This window comes from Pseudorca crassidens, chromosome 17 (assembly GCF_039906515.1).
Source record: "Pseudorca crassidens isolate mPseCra1 chromosome 17, mPseCra1.hap1, whole genome shotgun sequence".
Classification (NCBI taxonomy): Eukaryota; Metazoa; Chordata; class Mammalia; order Artiodactyla; family Delphinidae; genus Pseudorca; species Pseudorca crassidens.
Window position 1 is genome coordinate 83,061,094 of NC_090312.1, and position 27,787 is coordinate 83,088,880.

Sequence of the window (27,787 nt, forward strand, 5' to 3'; positions counted from 1 at the left end):
GGTTAAAGGCTAGCAACGCCCGGCTCCAGCAGCTGAAGACACGGCACTGAGCTGTCTCCCTGCCCTGAGGCCCAACACACAGGACCAGGTACAGGAGGACTCGGGAAACGCACAGGCAGGCGGGTGCCAGGGGGAGTCTGCAGCTGGACAGTGGGCATTTCTGAGTCAGAAAATGATACCTGCGCCTCCTGCCAGGTGGGCCCCTAAAGCCGGTTTTGGCTGGACCTTCAAGATTTGAGCTTTCTCCCTCCTCTCTGCACATGGCCTTTCTCAAGGACATCCCACTGCCTTCCTCTAGAGATTGGCCACCAGACTGTCCTGATTTCTCCAGGTCCCTTTCTCTCTGCTGCCTCAGGAAAGAGAAAGGCACTGGTATTTCAGCTTTTACTACTGTTTTACCAAAAGGCAATTCAATGTGGAAAGTGGTGAGCGTGGGGGAAGTTTCAGAGGCCCGGGGACCCCTTGCGAACGTCTGGCGTGAGCTCTGTGTGCCCAGTGGGCTCTGGACCCGGCCCTGTGTCAGCACATCCTCACGACCACCCGGAGGAAGGTGCTGTCATGACTAGTCCCATTTGCAAAACCAGGAAACCACAGTTTGCAGAGTAGTTATTTTCCCTTTACCTGTACCATGACGTATAATAGCCCAGGCCCTACTTCTCACTGCATTTTCTTTGACTCCTTTCTGAAAGGTCTGGAAGTTTCTCTGCCATGAAACGACTTCTTCTTTGATTCCTGGATCAAGTCTACTCTCATCAGCTGTTAAAATGGATAACTAATAAGAACTGCTGTATGAAAAAGATTAAAAATAACAATAAATTAAAAAAAAGGCGCAGAGCCCCTCAGAGCCCCCGAGGTGCCTTTCTGTGGTTTCGTTTTCTCCGCCACCACTGGGCAGGGCTGCTTTCCTTTGACATTTTGTAGCCGTATCTCCACTGTAGAGAGCGGTCTTCAAAAGTATCAGAGCTTCTGACCTTGCTTTATTGCTCTTTGTCGTGGGGAATCAGGCTAGTGGGAGGAGAGGCATTTAAACCAGAAGCTAACGTTCTTCAGTTTGGGAAAGAAAAAACACCAAATCTGCATTGAAAAAAACAAAAAACGTTCTCTCTCTCCCACTCTTTGTCTCTTAATGAAATTCTTTTAAATACGTTGGAACACAAACACTATTTTTTTTATTTTCTAACTCTTCCTCTTTCGTTTTTCTTTTTTTACCATTTTATTTTCATTTCTCCTGGTAGGTCTTCTCTACTCTCTCTTCCAAATCTTCAGCCGAGTTTGTAATTTCAATTCTCACATATTCTATTGTACAGGGCTCTTTCGTTTTCCCTCTCTGTGCCTTGCGATATTTTTTTCTTGAATAAAATGTCATCTCTTATTTCTCCAAGGGTTTTAAGCATAGTGTTTTTTTTTGTTTCATTCTAATATCTTTATTATCGTTTTCCAACTGAGTTCATTTTTTTCCTATTTTGTTTTTCCTTCTTGAATCATTGAGTTTCTGACTTACTGCTGGTGATGGTTGTTAATTCATAACTAAGAATACGACACTAACACATCTCTCGGAACCTCCTCTCAGTGGGCAGGACTTGAAGACGAATCAGCCAGGGAGCTGGGGGCCTCTGGGTCCCTCGTCTCGGCATGTTCCCTGAGGCTGTTGGGTTTCTCCAGAGAAGAGTCCCCACGTCCCAGCTGGAGGGGATGCCAGGCAGCAGTCGGGGGAGGACTGAGGCATCTTGCCACCCACCTGTGGAATTTCTCTCTGTTCTCCTGATTTTCTTCACCCTTTGCCAAGCCTGGTGAGCGTGGGTCCAGGGTGTTTCTCGTCCACTATCTTGAAGAATGGCTCAATGCAAAACGTTCTAGAAAACAAAAAAGGAAACATAATGACCTAACTCCTGAGAATAATTTAAAAGAGACCATGCAACAAACATCTCCACGTGAAGCACATTAAACTCTAATATCTCACTTGAATTGAAGACCAGATTCATAAGTTCATTCTCTTCACCTAGAAATAAGGACGCAGCTCATCTGTGACACAGGTGCCATGCAGCCATGACCGTGTGGACTTGCAATCCGGTTTTGTCCACACCAAAGTGAAGGAAAAGACTTAGAAAAGCCTAAGACCACAATCTTAGCCCACAGTCAATGTTCAGATACACAGATACACACTTTAAGGAACAGCTGACTACTTCTTTGGAACATGTACTATGAACACTAAAATATCCCCAGGGTAGATTTTTCTGTAGGAACAGTTTGTTTTTTTAAAGAAATATCTGTTAAAAGAAAAAGTGAGAGGTATATAAAAATGCCTTACTTTATAGAATGCTTTGTGATTTGAAAAAGTTTTATTTCCGTTTAAAAAAAAAAAACTTGCGGTCACAGCAAGTCTGTATAAAAGGGTATCTTGTCATCTTCGTATCATCGTTTTACAGATGAGAAAGTCAGGTCAGGTTGGGGGAGCTGGCAGACTGCGCCCAGCGACGGGGGTCCATCATCAGACGGTGGGTGGAGGACGGCCACCGGACATTGATTAAGATGATGCTGGGGGCTTCCCTGGAGGCGCAGTGGTTGAGAGTCCGCCTGCCGATGCAGGGGACACGGGTTCGTGCCCCGGTCCGGGAGGATCCCACATGCCGCGGAGCGGCTGGGCCCGTGAGCCATGGCCGCTGAGCCTGCGCTCCGCAACGGGAGAGGTCACAGCAGTGAGAGGCCCACGTATCCCAAAAAAAAAAAAAAAAGATGATGCTGAGATTAAAATATTTTCCCTTTAATACAAATTTTCTTAAATGTGTTAGCTAGAATTCTCTGGTTATAAGCAACAGGAACCCACTCTGTGTAACAGGGAAAAAGGGACTTCCTTCCAGGCCCTCAGGTGGTTTCCGGGATGGAAGAGAAGCTGCAGAACTGGGCTTTGGGCTGATGGGAACCACGGGCAGCTCTGGAGACCTGGGGGCAGGGATGCTTGGACACCTGGACACCTGGGAGGAGCGGAGTCTGGGATGGATGGATGGAGGGCATCTCGTTGTCCCATCAGGTCACCACTGATGGCACAGGCTGGGGGAAGTGCTGGCTTAGAGTCCCAGTGAGACGTAGGCTGTGTGGATGGAGTGGATGGGCCGTCATGACTGAGGAGGAACAGACGCTGGGCAGGTAGGACGACATCGGTCCTGTCCTCCTGCTTCACAGCTCTGCCTACTTGTGCCGATGCTGAATGCGAGACAACCCTAGCGGATCTGTGCAAATTCCCAACGCACCTCGCTCCTAGCACGTGGGAAAATAAGGTTTAATAAATTTAGAGTTGGGTAGAATCCCAAAGAACTTGGAATCTCCAAGCCAACAGGAATAACTCTTTTATAATTGTTGCCGTTTTCTTCAAAAGAATACAGCTATCAGAGCTGAATAGAGCATCAGGGCTCTGTAATTAATGGCCTGAATTAGGTTTGATTTTGTATTTAACCAAATCTCCAGTGACTGAGGACCTCTGAGGTATAAATTCTGAGTTTCAAGGATGGAAGCCAGTTGGTTCATCCTGGAAATTATTCTGTACAAGTTAATCAAGGAAATAGAATTTGTGTTTTTGGTTTGTCTCCCTAATCAGAAGTCAAACTGACAATAGGTTATTACAAAAAATGACAAGATGAGGTTTTCCCACTGCTCTAGCTGTACTTCACAGCCCACTAGAAGATGCATTTTGGAAATATGTCTTTAGGCATCTGTCCTTTCAGAACTATTTTTACAAAATATGGTTTTCACTTTGTAAGCCGTGTTTTATAAAATTCTTCGTGTGCTGGATACCCCAAATCCGACTCCTGGACACCACATTGCCATGTGCAGTTGATGCCGGAAACTTAAGATCACGTCCATGGGGCGAAAATATGGTGGGAATGTTTAAACATCGCTGATGGCGTTTACATTGGACTAACACACTCCGTTCACTTGGCATCCAATAGAATCCTCCTCTGCCCACTTCCTGTCCACAAAATCTCAACCCTAAACCCATTAATCTCTAAGAAAAGGTCTGAGGGTATCTTCTTAGGAAAGTATGTTGACCTCTGTTAAATATGGGTTATAGTTTCCTGTTATGTTTTTTACTGTGTTTTTGAATATGTTAAATATTTAATCATTACTTTTTTAAATGATAAATAGTATAAAGGAATACTTGTAGGAGCAGAATGACATGAACATTTTAGGGAAGTTGTCAAAAGAGGATTCTCATGTTGGTGTGTAACGTCCTACCCCTGGATAGGCAGGATGGGCAAAGAGACAATCTGTGACAGCACAGCTGGTACAAACCAAATTTCCCTAAATGCCCCTTCATTTCCAGAAAGGAGGATGAGACTTACTAAGTCTGGAGACTTCTAACTGCTGAGATGCTTTTCTATTTGTTTACTTGAATGTGTAGCACTGGGTATCCTGAGCGAGGAGCTTAAAGTTTTACTAAAATAAAGTAATAATTAGGCAAAATACACATTTCTCTTCTATCTCTACAGTGTAAAATCAAGTGCCTTACTAAAGTAATTTCTTTTTTTTTTCTTATGTTCAAGCTAATACAATCAAGTGCATTAAAGATGCCAGAGACATAAAAATATGTTTTATTTTATTTATTTTTATTTTCAATATTTTTATTTTTATTTATTTTATTTCATTTATTCATTTATTTTTATTTTGGTTGAATTTTTTATAGGAATAAATTGTATGCAAAAATCAGGGTCACTATGTTTCAGGCTCTATCTGTCGTAGTCGTTAAGATACAACGCAAGATGCCTTGGCAAATTGACCAGCAGAAAGAAGCAGTATTTGAAGCACTTTTATGAAAGATTAGTTCATAGCTTTGAGACTGTTTATTAAGTATATAAAAGCACTCTGCTGTAAAATAAATTGTCCGCCCCGCCCAGCATCCCATGACGGTGCCCCTGAGCTCAAGCCCTGGAGCAGCTTCCCATCTCCTAGGAGCACTTGCTGAAGTTCTCAGAAGCACAGCCCTGACGTCGGAGTCGCGTGGCACTCACGGACAGGCTGGGTGTCCTCCTGTGGAACCATTCACAGGACACCGACATCAGACAAACCGTTCTGAGACCATGACCCATGGGGACAGAAGCAAGACCACTCTGTCCAGATAGAACACCAGCGGTTCAGGCACAAATGACCATACATCCCCCTCTGCCGGCCAGGACAGGTAATGCGGCTTCTGCGAAGACCCCGGCTTCAGCCCTGCTTCTGTGCTAGAAATAGGGCAAGATGTAGTACGATGCCCAGTCGTAGAATCGCCCCTGCTCCCTGACAGCATCAAGCCTTAGCAGAACCCTCTCGTTTGAACCTTCCTCCCAAATCCCACAGTCGTTTCCTTCCAGCTTCCTCTGTTGAGAAGGCCACCGTTCCCCATGGTGTGTGCCCTCCCTGGCTGCAACCAGCAATAACCCAGCTTCCTCAACTGGTGTGTTCCTGGTGTGTTCCGGTGGGCTTTGGTGGTTCCCCAATATCATGTGGCTTTTGTCTTTTGCTATTAAAAACAAAAACTCACAAAACGGCTTCTAATCACTTTTTCATTTAACTCAATAAATATTTTTAAAGTTTTGAATTGAGTATTGTTGAAGATGAAGAACTCAGACATCACATTTAAAATCTCCACGGTCATCCGTTCAGAACTGCTTTGCCAGGAGAAAGGGATTATTCCCAGCAGGAAGTTAGGTGGTCATAACACTGATTTTTTAACGAACCCAAAGTATAGGGGTTCTCACAAACTAGACCAGCTCACAGAACTGCAAGGGGTGGTCTTGTCATTACAACGGGCAAACTGCAGGAAGGCTGTTCAGAAAGAATGTCAGGGTTTGTCTAGAAAACCCAATATTGCCGATTATCGTGTATTTTGCTGGGATTTACTTTCTTTTTCTAACAACCAACAAGAGATACTGGTGATTATGAGGGAGCTTCTGTCTTCATTATCACGTGTACAAAGATGTAGTGATGTGTCTCTGTGCTCTGGTAAACATGCTGCTCTCTGGGGTGCTCTGCACTATCGTTAGGGCTCCTCAAGGGATGGGGCTGAGGCTCATGGTTACATGTACAAACCTATTTTTCAAAGTTGTCTTATTGATAATCTCAATTCTGTGTGGTTTATTGTCAGATCTGATTTTTGTTGCTTTTTGGGGTTTTGCCTTGTCGTGTGACTGATAAAGGGCTTGTCTTAGGGGTCAGAGTGACAGCTCCGCAGTTTTGTTATTTTTAGCTTGTGTTTATTTCGGTGCTATTATCTTCAAGTCATGATGTCTTTGCAGGAATCTTTTTGGTCTCTTGTTCCTTTTGTGGTGTTGGTTTAGTTAATACCAGACACCGTAATCTGCACCTACGCTGAGCGCGGCCCACCCCTGCTGTACCACGTGGCAGGTGATGAAAGCAACAGAGAGACCCTGGGGCTTGTGGGCCGCCCCCTTGCCCCCGCCCCGTCCTCTCAGGAGGCCTCACCCGCGCCCGAACAGTGACCGGACACGTGGACCCCATGAGGACCGTGTCCACGGGGACAACCAGGGACGGCCGCATCTCGACCAAGCCTAGCACCCTGGGTGGGGACAGTCTGAAGGGGAGGGACTGCACCCCACAGAGGGACCAGCAGGGGTACTGCCCGGCGGGGAGGAAATCGAGTTACTGCCCGGGAAGCAGGTGGGTCAGGCCTGGGGCTGCCCAAGTGCAGGGTTGATGCTAGGAGAGAAGAGGGCAGCTGTGGACACATCGGTAGAATTGAACCGATCTCAGGTCATTCCCAGAACTGTTTGCGGAAACTGAGTTTCTAAATGAGGCTAAGTACTTACTTAGCAAGTTATTTATGAAGGAGACGAATGAAACGCAGTCCACCCTTAGACCCAGGCCCCCCCGGGCCCCGCCCCCAGGCCCTCCTGCTGTGTCCCCGCCTCTCCTCCAGGTACGAGGGGCTCAGCATTCCGTCCCCAGATGCCTGCGTCCGCGTCCAGCCTTTCTCGTCTCTCCCTTGGTCTCTCCTCCAGGGGTGGACCTGGGGGACCTGCAGCCTGAGGCCTGGGGGTGGCTGAGTGGTGGCTTGCTGCCAGGGCCGGGGACCCGAGGGTGACAGGAAAAGGGGAAATGCCCCCCATCCTGGGGCAGCACCTGGGCGCAGGGATCTCATGGGGGCCCCCCACAGCCCTGAGGCCGAGCGACGGAGCTGCCTCTGCAGAGAAGAGTGAGGGGCCCTGGGCGCCAGAGCCACCAGCCCCAGGTGGGAGCCTCTCTGCCGCCTACGAGTGGCTTGTCATCTACAGCTGCGTTGTCCAGCACAGGGACCGCTGGGCACAGGCGGCCGCTGAGCACGTGGAGTGTGATGGTCCCAGGAGAAAGCCTCGAGCTGCAAATGCACCGCAGAAGCCAGAGGCCCGGACGAGCACGCAGAGAAGCTCATCAGCAATTCCACGACAGCTACCTCGACAGCTAGAGCATCTTGAAGCTACCGGTTAAAAGTATATCATTTAAAATGTCACCTGTAAAAAAAAAAAGTCACCTGTGTCCTTTTTTATTATTTAAATGACCTCTCTGACGGGTGTGAGATTTCTGCTGGACACATCACTGACGCAGAGCCTAAGGGTGGGGGCCCCTGTCCTGCGGCCCCCAGGACGGCCTTACATCGCACCTAGTGTCCTGACAGAGTCATCCAGTTTGGCGCTTCTCCTGGATTTGTTTTTGATCTTTAAACAAAGCAGCGCTAATAGCTGCACTGACATAAGCTGGAAGGGTTTGTAGCCCTGTATTCGGTGGCTCTCGGTGGACGGGAGGCCCCTGCCCGGTGAGCAGAGGCCGACCGTGTGCGGGCGATTCGGCCACAGCCCATGTCCTTTCCCGGCCTTTCCAGAAGCGTTTTACTAACGCTCCCTCTCAAGGCCTCAGGCCGGCACTTAAGGATTACACGACATGCGCTCGGCAATGGACACGTGTACGAACACTCGTGCATTTTGACAGCTGCCGCCTCTCTTTAGACCCGAGCGACACTGCAGCGGGTGCAGGCGCGCTGGGGATGGGGTCTACACCTCGGCCAAATCCGGGGCTTTCCTGCTCCTGGTTTTCTCCACTTAGTCAGGCCACCACTTTCACTGTCCTGCTGCGCTGCCCCCAAAACGTTCCGGATTATCGTCTTAAGCGTCTTCCACGAAGCAGAATTTACTCTGAGGTTACCGAGTGCTCAACACCTGTGGAGAATTTTCTCAGATAAGGGTATTACGGTCCAAGAATCTTGACGGCAAATTCTTTTTTCTTTTCCCCAAACTCCGAATTTATCCCTCCCTCTGCCCCCGCTTTCCTCTTTGGTAACCGTAAGTTGGTGTCCTACGTCTGTGAGTCTATTTCTGTGTTGTAAATAAGTTCATTTGTATCGTTTTTTTAGATTCCACATGTAAGCGGTATCATATGATATTTGTCTTTCTCTGCCTGGCTTACATCTCCAGGTCCATCCATGTTCCTGCCAATGGCATTATTTTGTTCTTTTTTATGGCTGAGTAATATTCCATTGTATATACGTACCACCTCTTCTTTATCCATTCCTCTGTCGATGGACACTTAGGTTGCTTCCACGTCTTGGCTATTGTAAATAGTGCTGCAATGGACATTGCAGTGCATGTATCGTTTCAAATTCGAGTTTTCTCCAGATACATGCCCAGGAGTGGGATTGCTGGATCGTGTGGCAACTCTATCTTTCCAGCTTCTTGAGAGACTAAACCAGATCTGTCCAGCTGAGCTGCTTCTGAATATCTGACACACAGAAACTGTGAGAAAATAAATGTTGTTTTGAGCCAAAAAAAAACAATTATGGTCCATACAGAAAATTCAGTGGGAAGTACCAATAATTTCAACTTTAACGCTAAAGGCAATTTGGAAAAAAACTGCAGGCAATTTTATTTTTTAAAACTTAACAAAATAACAAAAATTGTGAAACATTTTCCAGAAAAAATACCAGTGCCACGGTATTTAAAAAAGAAAAAAAAAAAAAAAGAGAGAGATGTCTAAAAAAATTGATTAAAGTGTTTGAATATATACCAAGAATAATGATCTTGCTTGTGTTATTTTAATGATCAGATAACCAATATGAAGCAGCTTACATGTTTTCCTTAATGTAGGCAAACATATGCTACTTTTATTTTTTAGAAAATTTATATTTGAACATTATTTGTAATGTAATTATTTTACAGGTCTACCACTATAATAAAACCAATGGGTGTTCAATTTTATTAAACTTAGAGACTCCTTTTATCCTCAGAAGTACTGCAGGCTGGACGGTCTACCCTTTGGTCACCAAGCCCAGAGGCAGCTGATACTCCTCCCTGGGGCTGTGTGGCGGTTTGATGCTGACAAAAGTCCCAGGGCTGCTGGGACTGGTGCCCGTACATCCTTCCAGCCACATCCGTCCTCCTGTGGCTTCCCATGATGCTCCTCTCCCTTCATTTCCACTTGCATCAGCTTCAAATGCCTCCACAATCAGCTGCAGTGTTACTGCACCTCCTCACTGGGTTAAAGTAGCCCGAAACTAAGAACTGAATCATTAGCATTTAAAATTTCTCACCCAGGGACTTCCTTGGTGGTCCAGTGGTTAAAAATCCGCCTTCCAATGCAGGGGATGTGGGTTCGATCCCTGGTCAAGGAACTAAGATCCCACATGCCACGGGGCAACTAAGCCCATGTGTGCTCTAGAGCCCATGCGCCACAACTAGAGAGAAGCCCGCCTGCCACAACAAAAGATCCCACATGCTGAAACTAAGACCCAATGCAGCCAAATAAATAAATATTTACAAAAAAAAAATTTCTCACCCAATTTGCCTTTTCTGAACAGCTCTCCTTTTAGAGACTTTATAATATCCTATGGGACTAAAGAAAGGGTCCTTTTCTTTGAAATGACTAAATGATCTCAATTCAGCATTCTTATAGCCTAGCAACTGTATCTTTCAAGTCAAAGAACACTAATTAAATCGAGGCCCTAGTGGTATAATTTTTAATCATTACCTAACTCACCAAGGTGTAAGTGTCAAACAAAATACAAAGTTTCATTTATTATGTCATAATTATGTTAATTATACTAACTCACTGTATCAATTTATTAAAATATCATCAAATCCCTAAGATGGCTTAAAACTGAGTATGTAGGGGGCTTCCCTGGCGGCGCAGTGGTTGAGAGTCCGCCTGCCGATGCAGGGGACACGGGTTCGTGCCCCGGTCCGGGAAGATCCCACATGCCGCGGAGCGGCTGGGCCCGTGAGCCATGGCCGCTGAGCCTGTGCGTCCGGAGCCTGTGCTCTGCAGCGCGAAAGGCCACAGCAGTGAGAGGCCCGCGTAACATAAAAAAAAAAAGAAACTGAGTATGTAAATGCAAAAGATGCGAATGTACCCAGGAAGGTCGAAATCAAATTTTTTTATTGTCATTTGGGCTTTTAGATTTATATTTTCTAACATGTGGTCTTTTCAGATTATTGATTAAGACTCTGTTACTTAAAATGTAAAATAAAGGCTAATCAGTAAAAATCTATCCTGCCAAGAGCTCTAAAGGACATGGGGCTCAGGTGAATTCAGAGAAAGGGACTGAGCAAGCTTTCTGCCTCCAGTTGGGTTTTCCTTTCTAAGCCTGCGCCCTGAAAAGCCCTAGCAACGCATACGCAGCAGCCTCTCCCGCAGGAGGGCAGCATCCCGGTCCCAGCCGGCCTCGCCCTGACCCAGCGGTCACAGAGCTCCCCCATCAGCTCCAGACTGGACTATAGCGGCAGTACCTGTACAGCTCAGAATTTCTGCACCTTTTCCTACAGCGGCATTCTGCCACGAACCCAGTCACTGAAAGCTTCTTACCGCTGAAGCTCATTGCTGAGATGAAAGCAGATGTCCTAGTTTAAAAATGTTAAACCATCAGTGATCTGGATAATAGATTGTTTAAACTTTAAAGAAAAAAAACTGTCTTACCCTGCTTTGATCCTAATATTTGATCTTTTTTTGCTACTTCATTTAAGTACCATTTCAGTATGCCAGTGGAGCTTTAAAAGTGAACTGCACTAATGAACTGATATGAATTGATATAAATGTATTATGTGTTATTATTCAGTACTGCATAGTACTTTATGAGATGCAAAGGAAGATCAGATCTTAGATTTGAGTCCTAGCTCTGCTCCTAATACACTGCATGATCTGAGGCAATTTACTGAATATTCCTGGAATCCTGTATCCATAAGTAGCTAGGACTGTGCTTGGTTACATGTAAAGGAAACCCCAAATGACCGTGACTTAAACAAGATAAACATCTATTTCTTTTTCTTATTTATTTATTTATTGGGTCTTCGTTGCTGTGCGTGGCCTTTCTCTAGTTGAGGCGAGCAGGGGCTGCTCTTCGTTGCAGAGCACGGGCTCTAGGTGTGCGGGTTCAGCAGTTGTGGCACGTGGGCTTAGTAGTTGTGGCTTGCAGGCTCTAGAGCACAGACTCAGTAGTTGTAGCTCGTGGGCTCTAGGGCGCAGGCTCAGTAGTTGTGGCGCACGGGCTTAGCTGCTCCGTGGCATGTGGGATCTTCCCAGACCAGGGCTTAAACCCATGTCCCCTGCATTGGGAGGTGGATTCTTAACCACTGTGCCACCAGGGAAGTCCAAGATAAACATCTATTTCTATCACACATAAACTCCACTGTCATTTGAGATCCTCAAAATTTCTTTCTGCTTTTTTATCCTCAAGTTCTGAGTCCTGTGATTCTTATCTTTAAGATAACCTCAAGGTCCAATATGGTGCCCAGGGCTCCAACCATCACCTTCATAGTCCAGGAGACACAGGAAGAAGTGTCCACCTTTCTGAGTTTTCCGTTTTTTTGATACTAGTGAACGTTACGCAAATTTTCTCCATTGAAATAACTGGTGTGGTTTCCACTTTCTGACTGTCCCCTGACTGATCCAGTGCAAAATAACTTTGGACTTGAGGGCCTTGGGCACAAAACTTGGTGCACCACTTCTGGGCTGCACAACTTCGGGTAGATTCATCCATCCAATCTCAATTTCCTCATCTGTAAAAATGAGATGATATTGCCTGAAGCTGTAAGGAGTAAGGGATACAATTCAAGTAGAACTGGCCTATTCATGAACATCACATCTCAGATGTAAAGAAGTAAAACAATGTTCTTCTGTTAGAGAAAACTCTTTTGGAAGGGCTTCATGGCACTGTGGACTTTCTAGAAAGAGAATGAGGTAGGAATGAGTGGAAAGTAATTATTTTCACTCCAAACCCCTCTATATGGTTTGAATGTTCTACCGCAGGTGTAGTACTTTCATTTTATTTTTAAAATGGCACAGAGATTTTCTGGGCAGTGGCTGATGAGTCATTTTTGCTTTCTTATAATATTTTCTACTAAAAATGAGTAGATGTTGGACTCCTGTGGGGAGAGGCACGTTACAAGCTTCACAGTGTTTGCAGATCTGAGCGGGTCTGATGACGTGCCTGGGTCCCCTCCTGCAACAGCTGGTCCAGCCACTGGTCCTCTGAAGCCAGGCCGCCTCGGCACCAAGTAGACAGGTGTCCAGTGTGTGAAGAGCAGAGCAATTGCCGGCCTCCGTAATTGCGGCTTTTACTCACACAGGGAATATTGCAGGTTTATGCTAGATGAGGCATGCTCCCAATTTATTATACATGATTCTATGAAGCATTATTCATTTTTCCACATTTGTGTGAAAGATAGTTTCTTTGGTAGGCTAGAAGCCGGCTGTGGCTAGGGAGTTCACCAAACAGAATTGATTCCAAACCAGGTTTACTGCTTATGATCCTTATTGGAGCAGGGACAGAAAAAGAACTGGTTATGTATTAGCAAAAATCAAATTGTGATTTAAAGGCATTAATTTTGTTAACCAAATGTATGCATGTGATTAAAATGCAATATTGCTGTGATTATAATGCAATCAACAAATTATTAAACTGCAATCAAAACGTAAACAAGTCCTATGTGTCTGCCGGAAGCCTCCTCAGCACATTATTTTAACTCGATCTGTAAACTAGTTTTTAGTAAATACACTCTTTCCTATTTCTCAGCTGTCACATTTCTTTTTTTCCCTTTTAATTTGTTAACTAAAAGAAAATATCAGAGAGACATTTTAAGGGATGTAGTGTATCTTTCCACATATAATTTTTTTAAAGTATACAAATCAGGGTTTATCAGTATTATTGTACAGAATTTGATCTCCTAAAAGGAAAAAATATATATGTATAAACATCCTTCTCGCTTGTTTACAACACAAAAATGAAGCAACATGTTAATGAATGATAAGCTTAACCCTACTTTCATGATTGAAAAATTAGTTTTCAAATTAATTTTTAAAAGATTAAAGGTGGGGGGCTTCCCTGGTAGCACAGTGGTTGAGGGTCCGCCTGTTGATGCAGGGGACACGGGTTCGTGCCCCGGTCCGGGAGGATCCCACGTGCCGCGGAGCGGCTGGGCCCGTGAGCCATGGCCGCTGAGCCTGCGCGTCCGGAGCCTGTGCTCCGCAACGGGAGAGGCCACAGCAGTGAGAGGCCCGCGTACCGCAAAAAAAATAAATAAATAAATAAATAAATAAAAAAAGATTAAAGGTGCTCAACACCAGCTTGGATATGATTACCCTTTTAAAATATTTTAATGCAGGTGATTATTAGATAATAAAATTATAAAATCTCCAAAATGTAGCCATCAAAACATGCATTTAAAAAAAATCATACATGTTAACCACACCCCTAGCTTTCTTTGCTTGTCCACAATTTAAAAATACCTTGCTGATTGTCTAATCCTAAATCAGACGAGAAAGAAAGAAACACTCTAAGTATCTGGCTCATCTTGTCCCAGGACCCGCCCCTAAAAGGAAACCTAAAATATTTTTCACCAACTATATCCTCATTTTTATTTACGTTAACACTGTCGGGCGTATTTAATATGAACCGCCTTCTCTAGGCTCCTTTGGAGTCCTCTAATCTCAGCTTCCAGAAGCTTTGTTCTTCGCTAGAAAATTCTTCCTAGAAGCTCTGACTGTAGCTATGGTGTTGTAATATACATGGCAGGGAGTGCCGCCTTCGAACGTTGAAACACAAAGAGCTCTTTCATTTCAGCAAAATAGAGTCTCAGAATTGTTTTCTTAGACTAGGGTGGGTCCCAGTGGCAATTACGGCATCTGAGGCTTCATTTCTAGCCTGCTTGAACAAGAGCATCGTCGATCTCCAGGCCTGAAGAGCTGGGAGGCATCTGAAAACTGACCTGGGGATTTCTCTGGTGGCGCAGTGGTTAAGAATCTGCCTCCCAATGCAGGGGACACGGGTTCGAGCCCTGGTCCGGGAAGACCCCACATGCCGCAGAGCTACTAAGCCCGTGCACCACAACTATTGAGCCTGTGCTCTAGAGCCCACGAGCCACAGCTACTGACCCCGCGCACCTAGAGCCCATGCTGCGCAACAAGAGAAACCACCGCGATAAGAAGCCCACGCACCGCAACAAAGAGTAGCCCCCGCTCGCCACAACTAGAGAAAGCCTGCGTGCAGCAAAGAAGACACAACCGCAGCCAAAAAAATAATTTAAAAAAATAAAAAATAAACTTAAAACCTGAGCTGGTTGTTACAGGAATTCCAGCGTCTCCTTTCTCTGTCCTTTCCTTGCAAATAACAATCTACCAAGTTAAAACAAAAAAAGGTAGAATGTAATCTTTTTGATTCTAATCAGAAACACTCAGAAGTTATATATAAAATCATGTATAAATATTATTAGGTTATATATAAAACTCAAACACTCAAAAGTTATATATAAACACTCAAATGTTATACATGAAAACAATGTATAAATATTACTAGTTATGCCACACAAATATTTGTGAATCTGCTTTTCCTACACATCTGCCTTTTAATGCACAATAATATATTCTGTGGTTTACTTATCCATTCTCTAATTGTTAGACATGTGAATCACTTCTAGTTGTGAATAATACATTGTACAACTATCTTTATACAAATTATGTTTTTCTCACCTTTGGACTAAGTAAATTAAATGAACAGTTTAATCCATAAAACCAAAAGTTTTTTTAATCATAATTTAAAAAAAAGAACCCACTGAATTTTAAGAACATAATATATAAAACAATAAAAATATTTTGCCAGGCAATGTTCTAACTGACTTACACATATTAACTTTGAATCCTTAAAACAATCAAATAGAGGTGGAAACTGAGCACGGAAAAGTAAAGCAACTTGCCCAAGGTCACACAGAGAATGTATGAAAGAGCTGAATCTCCAACTCTGGCTGCCTGGCCTCAGGGTACACGCTCTCAGCCACCATCCTGCACCGTCTCTCCGGCAAGAAAAATGGGGCTCCAGTAAGTAAGTAAGAAGGATTGGATTCAGATACTGGACTGAAAACAAAATGACAGGAAACAAGAAAAAGAAGGAAGACAGAGAAGGACAACTATCCTACAGTATTGCTTATATGCGGAATCTAAAAATGGTACAAATGAACTTATCTACAAAACAGAAATAGAATCACAGATGTAGAAAACAATCTTATGGTTTCCAGGGGGTAAGGGGGGAGGGGTAAACTGGGAGATTGGAATTGACATATACACACTACTGTACATAAAATATAGATCACTAATAAGGACCTACTCTATTGCACAGGGAACTCTACTCCATACTCTAATAACCATTATGGGAAAAGACTCTTAAAAAGAGTGGATACATACATATATAACTGATTCACTTTGCTGTACACCTGAAACTAACACAACATTGTAAATCAACTATATTCCAATACAAATTAAAAAAAAAAAACAAGGAAGGAAAGAAGGGAGGCAGGGAAGGAGGAAAAGGAAAAGAAAGGAAGGACAGAAACAGGAAATACACAGCAGCCTTGGGAACCAGGAAGTGGGCATCAGTGGACGAGAGCCGGTGGGGAATCCTGGCCGCTGAGGCCACGGCGAGTCTCATCCTGGTAGCAGGTGGGTGGGCAGAGAGCTCCCCCTGCCACACACACACGTGCACACATGCACACACATACATACATACACTTGCACACCTGTGTACACGCGTATGCACATGCACACACGTGTACGTGTACGCACATCCACACGTGTACACCTGTGTGCACACGCACAGGGTGCAGCATCCGTCAGCGGTTGGCCGGGACCAGCGCTTTAAACCTGAAACCTGCCCTGTGCAGAGAGTGAACTCAGGCCTCAGGAAGCCTTCTGGTGGGGAGAAAACACCTAAGACAGTGGGTGTGTCTCAGGAACCCCTGGACCAGCAACACAAACGTAAACGAGAAAGAAAGGAAGAGGGAGCTTTCGCCCAGGGCGGGAATACACGCAGCCAGGGAAGGCTGGCTTTGCTTGGCGCTTCGGGCCCTCGGCGCGCCTGCCTGTGTCCTGCCCGCGACCCTAAAGTGAAACCTGCCGTCCACACACCTGCCCGCCTTGCTGACCTTCTGAAGCCAGCCCTCGCTCAAGGGAGTGGCCCCTGCAGAGAAACCCACACCAGCGACCTGCAGGGGGAGGGGAGACCCACCGGATGGCTCACCTGATCCTAAAAAGTCTAAAGGGGGGGCTTCTCTGGTGGCGCAGTGGCTGAGAGTCCGCCTGCCGATGCAGGGGACACGGGTTCGTGCCCCGGTCCGGGAGGATCCCACGTGCCGCGGAGCGGCTGGGCCCGTGAGCCATGGCCGCTGAGCCTGCGCGTCCGGAGCCTGTGCTCCGCAACGGGAGAGGCCACAACAGTGAGAGGCCCACGTACCGCAAAAAAAAAAAAAAAAAATTAGAATGCTTTCAAACCACACATGAGATGTGAAGAGTATCAACCATCCTCTGCTGAATATAATATTTTAGCGTCTTAAACCTGATTCCTAACCAACTAAAAATAATTAACCCTTATTCCTTTCAGTTTCTGTATTTTGACTTTAAAATATCAACCTGAATATTGTATTGTTCCATGGTGCAGAAAATAAGCTACTTTACATATATACTTACATATTTAAGTCTTAACACGTAGCATGTAATATCTGATTCTGAATTAAGAGGTTTCTCTCTAAATTCAGTGGTGGAGAAAGTCAGCTTCATAAAAATGATTTAGGAAGAGATGGAAATGTTTTGATTCCGTGTTTCAAGAAAGAAAAGTAGTGAGTCTCCGGGATCATTAAACTCAGTAAAACGTTCTTCCTCTGAAACTGTATTATTATCATTTGAAATAGTGAAAACATCTTTAAAGCCAATAATGCATTACATAGTTTTGGAAACAATGACTCATTTGGAGAGCGCACACGTGATTCAGATATTCAGAGCTTCACTCACTACCTAACATGGCTCGGTCCATGAAGAGTGGGTATGTTTGCTGAAGTGGAAAGTGGGGACCCTAACTGGTAGCATTTTAGGAATCTCCCACATTACCGTGTGGCCGCTCTGGGGTCGCCTTCATTCAGTCATACATTTACTCACTTCACAAAAATCTGCTGCTCGTTAGATCAATGAGACCAGGCCTCTGAGACAGTCACATGGAGGACCTCACCTGCCGGTCCTGGAGTGAGTGGTGACAGCCAGGACTCGGTCCATCCAGAGTGAGTTTAAAGTCAACCTGGGTTTTCCCAGGCCCCGAAACGGGGGAGTTGATCCCGGGAAACGCGGCCAGTAGACGGGGAGGGAGCGAAGCCAGTAACAGGTGTGTTGTAACATTGCATCTCCCCAGGGGCTTCTGGAGGTGAGCGGTGCTGCAGCGGGGGGCAGGCCGGGGGCCCCGGCTGGACAGGGTCAAAGGGGTGCGCTCCCTGGACTTTCCGTGGTTTCAAACACTCTAAGGGAACGAGACTCTCCTAAAATTTCTTACGTGCCCTGCGGTCTCCCCAGAGATAAACTTCTTTCCTCTCCTGGCCGCCAGCTTTTCCTCCTATCCCTTCCGTCTCTGGTTTGGAAGAAGATGAAAGGCTGGAAACAATCTTAAATCATCTTTTTTTCCCTCGAATTTTACTTATCCAATAATTGCTATGCAAGACATCCTTGATGTCATGGGACCACAGAGAGGGGAGTGGCTGCCCCTGCTTAGACAGTGGGATGAGGCTTCTTACAGGTGACGAGGTTTCTTACAGGTGACAGGGCTTCTGACAGGTAAGGCCTACGGGAGGAGGGGTTTTCAGGGTGGAGAACAATGTCACACTGTACAAATTTACTTCATAAGGTTTCAGTTTGTCAACTCCGTTTAGGATTGTTCCTTGGGCCATACTTTGAAACCCACCCCAAAAATATTGTGTACTGGACTTTGATGATAGGTACGAGTTCCTCTTCACTTAGTTTTTCAGTGTCGTTCACTCCCCCCGCCCCAAAATAGACAACTCTTTTGACTCACTGTGATTTAATAATATGGCATCCATCCTAGTTTATAAATTAACACTCCCAACTGATTTACTCCTCCGGGCACCTTCCCTGAAATTCTCAATCTTGCCACAAGGGGGCAGTGTCTCCTGCTTTGAGTACTCTAATCCCATCCTTTCTTGAGATCCAAACTTCAATCAAGGATTTTGTACAAATTCTGTGTGTGGATCCAGTGTCTAAGTCCATTAAAACAACTAAACACCATGTATGTGAAGGGTACATAAGGAGTCTACTTACAAACTAACTCTCATGCAAATTTATGTTTGTGTTTTATGTTTTAAATTTTAATTTGTTATAAATTCATGCTTGTGGAAAATTGAAATATACAGAAAAGTAAAACTAAATTAGCAATTTATTTCTCTTCTACAGATCAAAGATCGCTACCATAAAAATTTTAGTACGCCTTCTAAAATATTATTTTACTCATGTAACATGTATAATTTTACATACTTTTTCAGATAACACTATATATATAGAAACATTTCTCAATTTGGTGGATTCGAAGAGCTTCATTAAATTCCTCCAAACATAAACATTTCCCAATTTAGGTTATTTTCAATTTTTCGACATTAATTGTTTAATATATTTGATATTACTCTTTGAATGAGTCACAGTATGAGATCACTGGATGCAATGCATGCTTTTTTTTAAGACTTTTTGATACATTTTGACAAATCATTTATCTAAATAAGAAAATAAGGTTTTTTTACTTTTTTTAAATTTAATTTTGGCTGCATTGGGTCTTCGTTGCTGCACGCAGGCCTTCTCTAGTTGCGGCGAGAGGGGGCTACTCTTCGTTGCGGTGTACAGCCTTCTTACTGCGGTGGCTTCTCTTGTTGTGGAGCACAGGCTCTAGGCCCACAGGCTTCAGTAGTTGTGGCACGTGGGCTCAGTTGTTGTGGCTTGCGGGCTCTAGAGCACAGGCTCAGTAGTTGTGGCCCACAGGCTTAATTGCTCTGTGGCATGTGGGATCTTCCTGGATCAGGGCTCGAACCCGTGTCCCCTGCACTGGTAGGTGGATTCTTAACCACTGTGCCACCAGGGAAGTCCGGTTTTTTTACTTTTTATAAGCAATTCATATGTGCGAGATATATAGTTTTAGCTTTGCATGCTTCCAATATGCATGAATTTCTGTTTTCATGATTTAGTTAAACAATAGTAGTTCAACTCTGTTACAAAGGTTGTGTGGTGGGGCTTCCCTGGTGGCGCAGTGGTTGAGAGTCTGCCTGCTCATGCAGGGGACGCGGGTTCGGGCCCTGGTCTGGGAGGATCCCGCATGCTGCGGAGCGACTCGGCCCGTGAGCCACAACTACTGAGCCTGCGCGTCTGGAGCCTGTGCTCCGCGGCAGGAGAGGCCGCGATAGTGAGAGGCTCGCGCACCGCGATGAAGAGTGGCCCCCGCTTGCCGCAACTAGAGAAAGCCCTCGCACAGAAACGAAGACCCAACATAGACATAAATAAATTAATTAATTAAATAGTTTAAAAAAAAAAAAAAAAGGTTGTGTGGTAAAGAATTGACCTTACCCCGTAAGAGGTCTGGCCTTTGTCCCCAACTCCTGGGAGGGAACCCCTAAACCGCTTGAATTTCTGAAGCAATAATAGTATCTTCATTGAGCCCCTCAAATGAGCCTGACAGTTTATGTTAACAAGCTGACGCATGGTGGGTATATGGGTCACTTTATATCAGCCCAACCTCTGGGGCAGGTGGTGGGCTTGGAGACTGAGTCAGCCCTCGGGCAGTCAATCACTCAGTCAATCAAGCATGCCCTGTGATACAGTCTCAGTAAAAACCCTGACACTGAACCCCGGACAAGCTGCCCTGCTCAGCAATACTCCACGTATCAGGCATTGACGCTGAGAGGGTTCCACGTCCTCAGGTCAATGGAAGCTGTGCATCTGGAACTTTCCAGAAATATTCGATATATGATAATATATAATTAACCAGTCTCCTACAGATGGACAAATGTGCATCTATCGTTCTCTGAATGGTTTTGAAACACAACAGAGCTGTGTATTTGTATTGTGCTTTTCAGTTTTCAAAGGGCTTTTACATCCACTGTTTTATTCACCTGACTGAGCGGTGGTCGGCCAAGGAGAACAGAGACGGATTCTTTGATCCGCCGGAACCGACCGTTTCTGGTGGGAATCCATCCTGATGGAAGCTGAACCAACAGCATATTTTCAACTACATGGCAAAGAGGCAGACGCAAAGTACTACCCTAAAAAGGCATCACCTAAATGAAGTAGCACCTTGGGGCTGACCTACCTTAACGGAAACCACCCCCTGTGGACTCCTAAATGTGCTGAAATAGGCAGAAGTGTAGCACTTTGGGAGATGGACGCACATATCTACATAGACGCCGCGCGCGCAAGCTTCCTTCTAAACTGTGACCTTATCTCTCTCTAAATGTCTCCACTGCTTTTAATACCAAACTCGTCTAGCTAGCATGTCGTGGTGCCTTGGCAGAGAGATGAATTTATATTTGGAAAAAGCTCATGTGACAGTCCTGTGATGTGGAAATATCCCCTGTGTCATCAGAAGAGTCCCCTAGTCCAAAAGCCCACTTAGCAGTTGTAATGATGGGGGCGGGGGAATATTTTAGTATCCAGCCGCTGTCCGTGAAAACTGACAGTCTGTGTGCCTTCAACGTCTCTATTAACTTTGTTTATGAGTACTAAAAAGTCACTAAAACTTCAGATATAGGGGAACCAACAGGTACAGTGGAAACAATAGTTGTGTATTCACTAATAATTGGATAACAGGACTTTTTTACCCTGTGGCCACGTTTCCAGTAAAGCAGTGGCTAATCAACTTTGTATGCAAAGTGCTGTGTGTTAGGAAGTCGAATCCTCAAGGCGCAGGTTTATCGTCATTCCACCTGCAGCTCAGCAAACACTGAGCACAAAGGGTTCTGGGGGCTGCAGGCCTGCGGAGGGCCTGTCCTTCACTTCCTTCATGTGTTCCCCAAATGCACGTCCTCTGAGTTCACTCCACGCCTGGCTGACTCCCCGGCCCCCAACCTCCTTCCTGCGCTTTATTTTCTTCATAGTGCTATCCACATGTTAAATCACAGGAATTTTGCTTACATTTATGTCCCTGCAAACTTCAGAGATCTGTTCACCTCCTCCAGTCCGAGAACAGCACCTGCACGTGGAACGCTCTCAGGACACGTCTGCTGAGCCAACAAACAGGAGTTCGCTGTAGGCTGTGAACGCGCAGCGCTGGAACCTCTCCAGGCTCCCTGGTTACAAGGGAACAAGAAAGTCAGTGGATTCCCAGCCTTCCCCAGGTTGGAGCTTTGGCTGCTGTACCCCCTGCAGCTGGATTCTCCCGAGTCTCATCTAGAGGATCTCGCTGGCCCGGGTCAGCTATTCTGAAGCCCGGAGATGTGACACGGTCAGTGGGAAGTCTTGGTTCTAAGACAGCATTGGATGCAAGTTCGTTTATCCAAGCTCGGAGAGCACCAGAAAGAGATAAATGTGTGATTGGTAGCAGCTAACACTGGGTGAAGAGAGGGATGGAGTCTACCCCCTGGTCATTGCGTGTTATTTTCATTCCGGGGGGTGAGTGGCGCTTGCTGGTAAAGGGCCCTTCCCCTTTCTTCTGCTCTTCCGGAGCAGCTGCTGGAAGAAATTACAGACCGAGCTGACTGGTTTCACTTTAAATTCATGACCTGAACCAGGCCTCCCCGCAGCCCGGATTCCTGCTCTGTGTCTTCAGCAAGTTCATGGCCAACAAGCAACTTGTTTCCCTGAGATGCTAGACCCCGAAAACTACGCAGCCTCCCCCCATCTCTGCCCCCAAGTCCACACACCTACCCAGGTCTGCCCAGCTTTCCCCTTCTGTTACAGGAATAAAAAACGTGTTTCCTTGTTACGGGCTGAATTACAATTGATGTGTTGAAACCCTAAGCGCAGTGCATCAGAATGTGTCTCCTGTGAACTGAGTGTTTGTGTCGCCCTCCCCCCCCAGCCCCCACCCCCACCCCCCCACCCCCACCCCCGAGTTCACGCTGAAACCTAACCCCCAGTGTGACGGTGTTGGCAAGTGGGACCTTTGGGAAGTGATTAAGTCATGTCAGGGAGGGGAAATTTCCCCCTCTACCCCTCTTGAGTTCTTGTGGCTGGACTAATAATAAAGTTGACACGGGACAGAAGAACGGGAGAAAAAGAAACCAATTTTAATTGTGTGCATGGAGGTTCCAGAGAAATGACACTAAGAAGTGGTCAAAGCAGGCAGCTTTTATATTTTTTAGACAAAGAAACAATACATTGGTGAGGAACTGACAGGACAAAGAAACCTAGGTTTGGGTGCTCAGTTCGTGAAGAATCTAAAGAGACCTTGGGCCTGGGGAGTCAACGAGAGGAGTCACAAGTTTTGTTCATCCAGCCTGCTTGGCCGAATTCCCTGTCTCTGGAGATAAGGACGTCCTTCTACCTCTGGACGCAGGGAGAAGCACGTTTCACAAGGGAGATTTATTTCCTGCTTCAGGGAGATAGAGCGGAGGGTCAGAGTGTCCCTCTTGCGTCGGGTGTTTCTTAAGTAACTTTAGTGCAAAAATAGCCAATGTGCTGTTGAGGCACATTTTGGGGGCGACCCACCCAGGGTCCCACACAGTCACGAGGGCAGAGTCCCTTGGCCCATGTACGAGGGAACTGGCTCTCACCAGACACCAGATCTGCCGGAGCCTTGACCTTGGACTCCCCAGCTTCCAGCACAGTGAGAAATAAATGTTGCTTAAGGGCCCCGAGTCTACGAATTCTCTTCCCCAGGTGTATAGGTTTTATTCCCATGGAGATGCTCCCCGTACTTGATTACGGACCCTACAGCACCCAGACCATTCCTACTCCGTATACTCTTGCTTTGAATTTCACATGTGGAGTCAAACATTCTGGTGGAGCTATGATTATTTCTTATTTCTGCTGCATTAAATGGATAAAAGATTCCATTCACAGGAAGCCTGAGCTTCACTCCCTGGATGAGGAAAGTCACAGGGTTTGCATCTCTCCAAGACAAATTTAGTTTTTCTAAAGTCCCCCCCTGGGGGTTGAACGAGGTCCTTTCCTTCCTCACCTTCCAGAACACTGGACATTGCTAACAAGTTCACAGTCCAAGTCCAGAAGTTTGGGAGCTCAAATAATTCTGAGCCAAGTTTGAAGACGAGGTCTTTAGCAAAGCCAGCCCCCAGGAACACCGGGCACTTGTTTCCCTGGGGACCTCCCCGCTGCCCAAGTCCCCAGTGGGAACCCCCTCAGACCAGCCTCCTCTAGGCCCCCGTCTGTCACATCTCCACCTGCCGGGAGGTCTAGGTAGAACCTGCTGGGCTCCCCTCTAGGGGCCAGTTTTTAAAATAACCTCTGGCTTGGCCAAGTTTTTTCTCAAATGGGATTGAAGGAAGGCAAAGTCCTAGTGTAGATGAGAACAGATGGAAAATATCTACATTTCATTTCTTTTGCTGGATATTTAGTAAATTTTTCAAACGGAGAAGCAAATATTTTTCCCAACATAAACATTTTTTGAAGTATCCTGTTAAAAATGTCCTCCCCCTTTTTAAAATTTTTGTTGTTGTAGTACATCTGAAACTCCTATTATTTTGATGTTGGACCTCCCATAATTATCTTCTAATCCTTGTACCTTTTTCTCGTTTTGCTTCTCTTTATTATTTATTGAATATAATTGACACATAACATTGTATTTTTAGGTGTACAGCATTATGATTTGATACCTGGCTATGGTGTGAAGTAATGACCACAGTAAGCTTAGTTAACATCCATCACCACATATAGTGACAAATTTTTTTTCTTGTGACGAGAACTTTTAAGATATACTCTCTTAGTAACTTTTTGCAGTACAGTATTGTTTACTATAATCACCACGCTGTGCATTACATCCCAGGACTTATTTATCTTATCATTGGAAGTTTGTACCTTTGACTATCTTCACCCAATTCACCCACACCTCACCCCCTTCTGGCAACTATCAATCTGTTCTCTGCATCTATGAGTTTATTTTTGTTTTGTTCTTTCGTTTTGGTTTGCTTTGGCGGCTGGTTCCACATATAAGTTAGTTACATGGCATTTTTGTTATAAACAGTCCAAATGCACTAAGATAGTGATTATATTTGGACGCAGGGTCTTTACAGAGACAATGAAGTTAAAATGAGTCCATTAGGGTGGGTCCTAGTCCAGTGTGACTGGTGTCCTTATAAGAGAAGGAAAGGTGAGCACAGACATGCATGCACGGAGGGGAGACTGTGTGAAGACCCATGGAGAAGACGGCCACCCACCGGCCAAGGAGAGAGGCCCTTCCCTCATGGCCTCAGAAGGAACCTACCCTGGTGGGTTTTTTTTTTTTTTTTAAATATCATGCTATTTGTTTTCTTTTTTAAAAAAATATTTATTTCTTTATTTTCTTTTATTTTTTGGCTGTGTCGGGTCTTAGTTGCGGCATGTGGGATATTTCACTGTGGGGCGTGGGCTTCTCTCTAGTTCTGGCACGCAGGTTTTCTCTCTCTAGTTGTGGCACGTAGGCTCCAGGGCATGTGGGCTCTGTAGTTTATGGCACTCGGGCTCTCTCGTTGTGGAGCACAAGCTCAGTAGTTGTGACTCGCGGGCTTATTTGCCCCGCAGCACGTGGGATCTTAGTTCCCCGACCAGGGATGGAACCAACGTCCCCTACATTGGAAGGCAGATTCTTTACCACTGGACCACCAGGGAAGCCCCACCCTGCTGGGACCTTGATCTCAACTTCCAGCCTCCAGAACTGGGAGAAAATGAATTCCTTTTGTTTAAACCACCCATCCTGCAGAACCTTGTAACAGCAGTCCTGGGAAACTAACGCATTCCTCAGACCAAAGGGCCATCTCTCCAACTGTGGTTGCTGCCCCCTTGATCTGTCCTCCCTCGTCTTTGCTTTCTGGCATCTACTCTTCCTTCCTCCTGGATTGCTCTCCACCCATGCAGACACCGTCGCTGATCCTGGGTCCAGCCGCCTCTCTGGGTTTTGTGTCTACACACACCATCTTGGCCTCTTCATTCACCTTTACTCTGCCAAATCTACCACCCCGGGGGCAAGTGAGGAGAAGAGACAACATCTTCCTTCAGTTCCTGCTTTAATGTGGTCTTTCTCCAAGTAACACCACACACACACACACACACATATACATACACATATATATATACAGGCACACACATATACACACATACATATATACACACACATACATACACACAAACACATATACCCATAAGCATACACACGCATATGCATATGCGTATACATACACACATGCGCGTACACATACACCCATGTATATGCATGCACATACATACATAGATATGCACATACACACGCATATATGTGTATACACACAAACGCATGTACACATGCACATACATACACATATATGCGCTGCACACACACAAACACATATACACATACTCACACACACACACACATATATACACATATACACACACACACACCCTACCCTTAAACCTTCCCCCATAGCATCTGGTACTGGAATCTGACATGGAGGAATTAACCGCTGCACTTCACAGTTTATCGTTCAGCGTTTAGAAGCGTTTTTGTTTTCTAGCAGAGGTATCCAGTGTTACTATATTAAATTCATTTACAGGGTTTCTATTCTGTTTCCAGAAAATTTTAGTTTCTCAGGGATTGTGTGAAAACTAATTGCCAAGCCCCATGAAGAGAAAATTAACGTTGGGATAAGAGTTTCCGTTCTGTAGCTTTTATTCGAAAAGTTCTACATTCTATACGACACAGTCTTCATTAATTAAGTCTCTGATAGACACAGAATATGAAGTCACTCAAGGTGGAAGCCTGGGGAGACCTCTGTTGACAAGAGCGGCTCTCGCTTGGTTTCTGGGCGTACACACTGGGGACTTGCCAAAGGAGAGCTGCCCAGACGGCAGGGACGTGCTGTCGCGATGCTCTTTGGGATGGCAGACTCAGGAAGTCCCCGCTGTGTACAAGTGCATGAGACATTTCCCAGGCTCTAGACTGTGCACTTAGACCACAGGGACAGGCGTCAGGAGGGGTCCCGTCAAGGCTGCTGGCCTGGCCTGTCTGCCGTCTTCTGGCTGAGGCTCCGGTGCTGCGTCTGAAGGACATCAGCTCCCCATGCCGGCCTGTGGCCCAAGGGCAGGGGGTCCAAGCACAGCGCAGGTCCCCTCCTTTCCCTGCTGCCTGTGGCTCAGTCTCCCCCTCAAGGATGCATTTATGAATAAGAATGACAATCCTGGTCTCATTTAGAGCAAAAGGGGGCTGAAGCGGGTGTTAAAAGATATACTGAAGCATATTAAAGTTTATAAGAGTTTATTTGTGCAAAAATTGATTCCAGGTGCTTCCCTGGTGGCGCAGTGGTTGAGAGTCTGCCTGCCAATACAGGGGACACGGGTTCGTGCCCCGGTCCGGGAAGATCCCACATGCCGCGGAGCGGCTGGGCCCGTGAGCCATGGCCGCTGAGCCTGCGCGTCCGGAGCCTGTGCTCCGCGACGGGAGAGGCCACAGCAGTGAGAGGCCCGCGTACTGCAAAAACAGCAACAACAACAAAAAAATGATTCCAATTAGCGACATCCCATCCAGCAGATGGAAAGGCGCTCCGAGGAGCTGCATGCAGTGAGATTTTACAGGCAGGGAGCAAGGAGGTTACGCCAGCAAACAGCAGGCTAGTGTGTCAAGGTCACTCCCTTCAGGGCACGCCCGGGGTCTACCAGGCACATGACCTCGCTGGTGCTGGACGACCATTCCCAGTTGGCCGGTTTAAGATTCCGTTTCTGGGAGAGCAGAGACTAATGCAGTTAGGTCTCAGTTTGACGACATGGGCTCAGTGTAAGTCACTTTATTTGGGACCTATCGTCTCGTAAAAGATCAGGGCCGGGAGGCCGGGCGCCCCTCTCAGGGTCTTCCTGCCCTTGTTCTCTCTCCCATCCCGCTCACCTCCTGGTTGTCTCGGAGCAGACCCCGTCCTGCGTTCCAAAGCCCCCAGCCTCAGCGAGCTGCCTCCGAGGACCCCGAGGGCCCGGGCTGTGGGGACTTTGCGCTCGATCCCACACCACACAGAGGCGTTGCCCATGCGATCTGGGGAGGCCACGGCTTCCTTTACCTGAATTCTGATCCGTGATTAGCAAAAAGCCGTGCGTGTGCCGGTAAAGGGGCTGGAGGGGGTCGCCTCCATCACCCCAGCTCGGCTCCAGAGCCACCAGGAGTTCGGAGCTGGAAGGGGAACGAGAAAACAGAGATAGGGACGCGTGGGAGGTGTTGGCGCAGCCAGCTCAGGGCATCCGGGCCACACCCTGGACTCACCGTCCCTGGGCGCAGCGTCCTGCCCCTCGAGGGCCAGAAGGGGGCACCAGGTGTGACAGGCTGTGCAGGGGTGGGAGGCGGTGCTGGGAGGGGTTGTCATGG

The 27,787-nt window shown here is 46.1% G+C and overlaps 1 long non-coding RNA gene across 1 annotated transcript; it reads right to left on the reverse strand.

The window, feature by feature from the left end:
• Positions 1 to 1,657: 1,657 nt before the first annotated feature.
• Positions 1,658 to 22,301, reverse strand: LOC137209880 (uncharacterized). Its single transcript, XR_010936162.1, has 3 exons — positions 22,177 to 22,301; positions 21,445 to 21,599; positions 1,658 to 1,853 (listed from the first exon to the last, which is right to left on the reverse strand). It is a non-coding gene; the product is annotated as an uncharacterized lncRNA (long non-coding RNA).
• Positions 22,302 to 27,787: the final 5,486 nt, after the last annotated feature.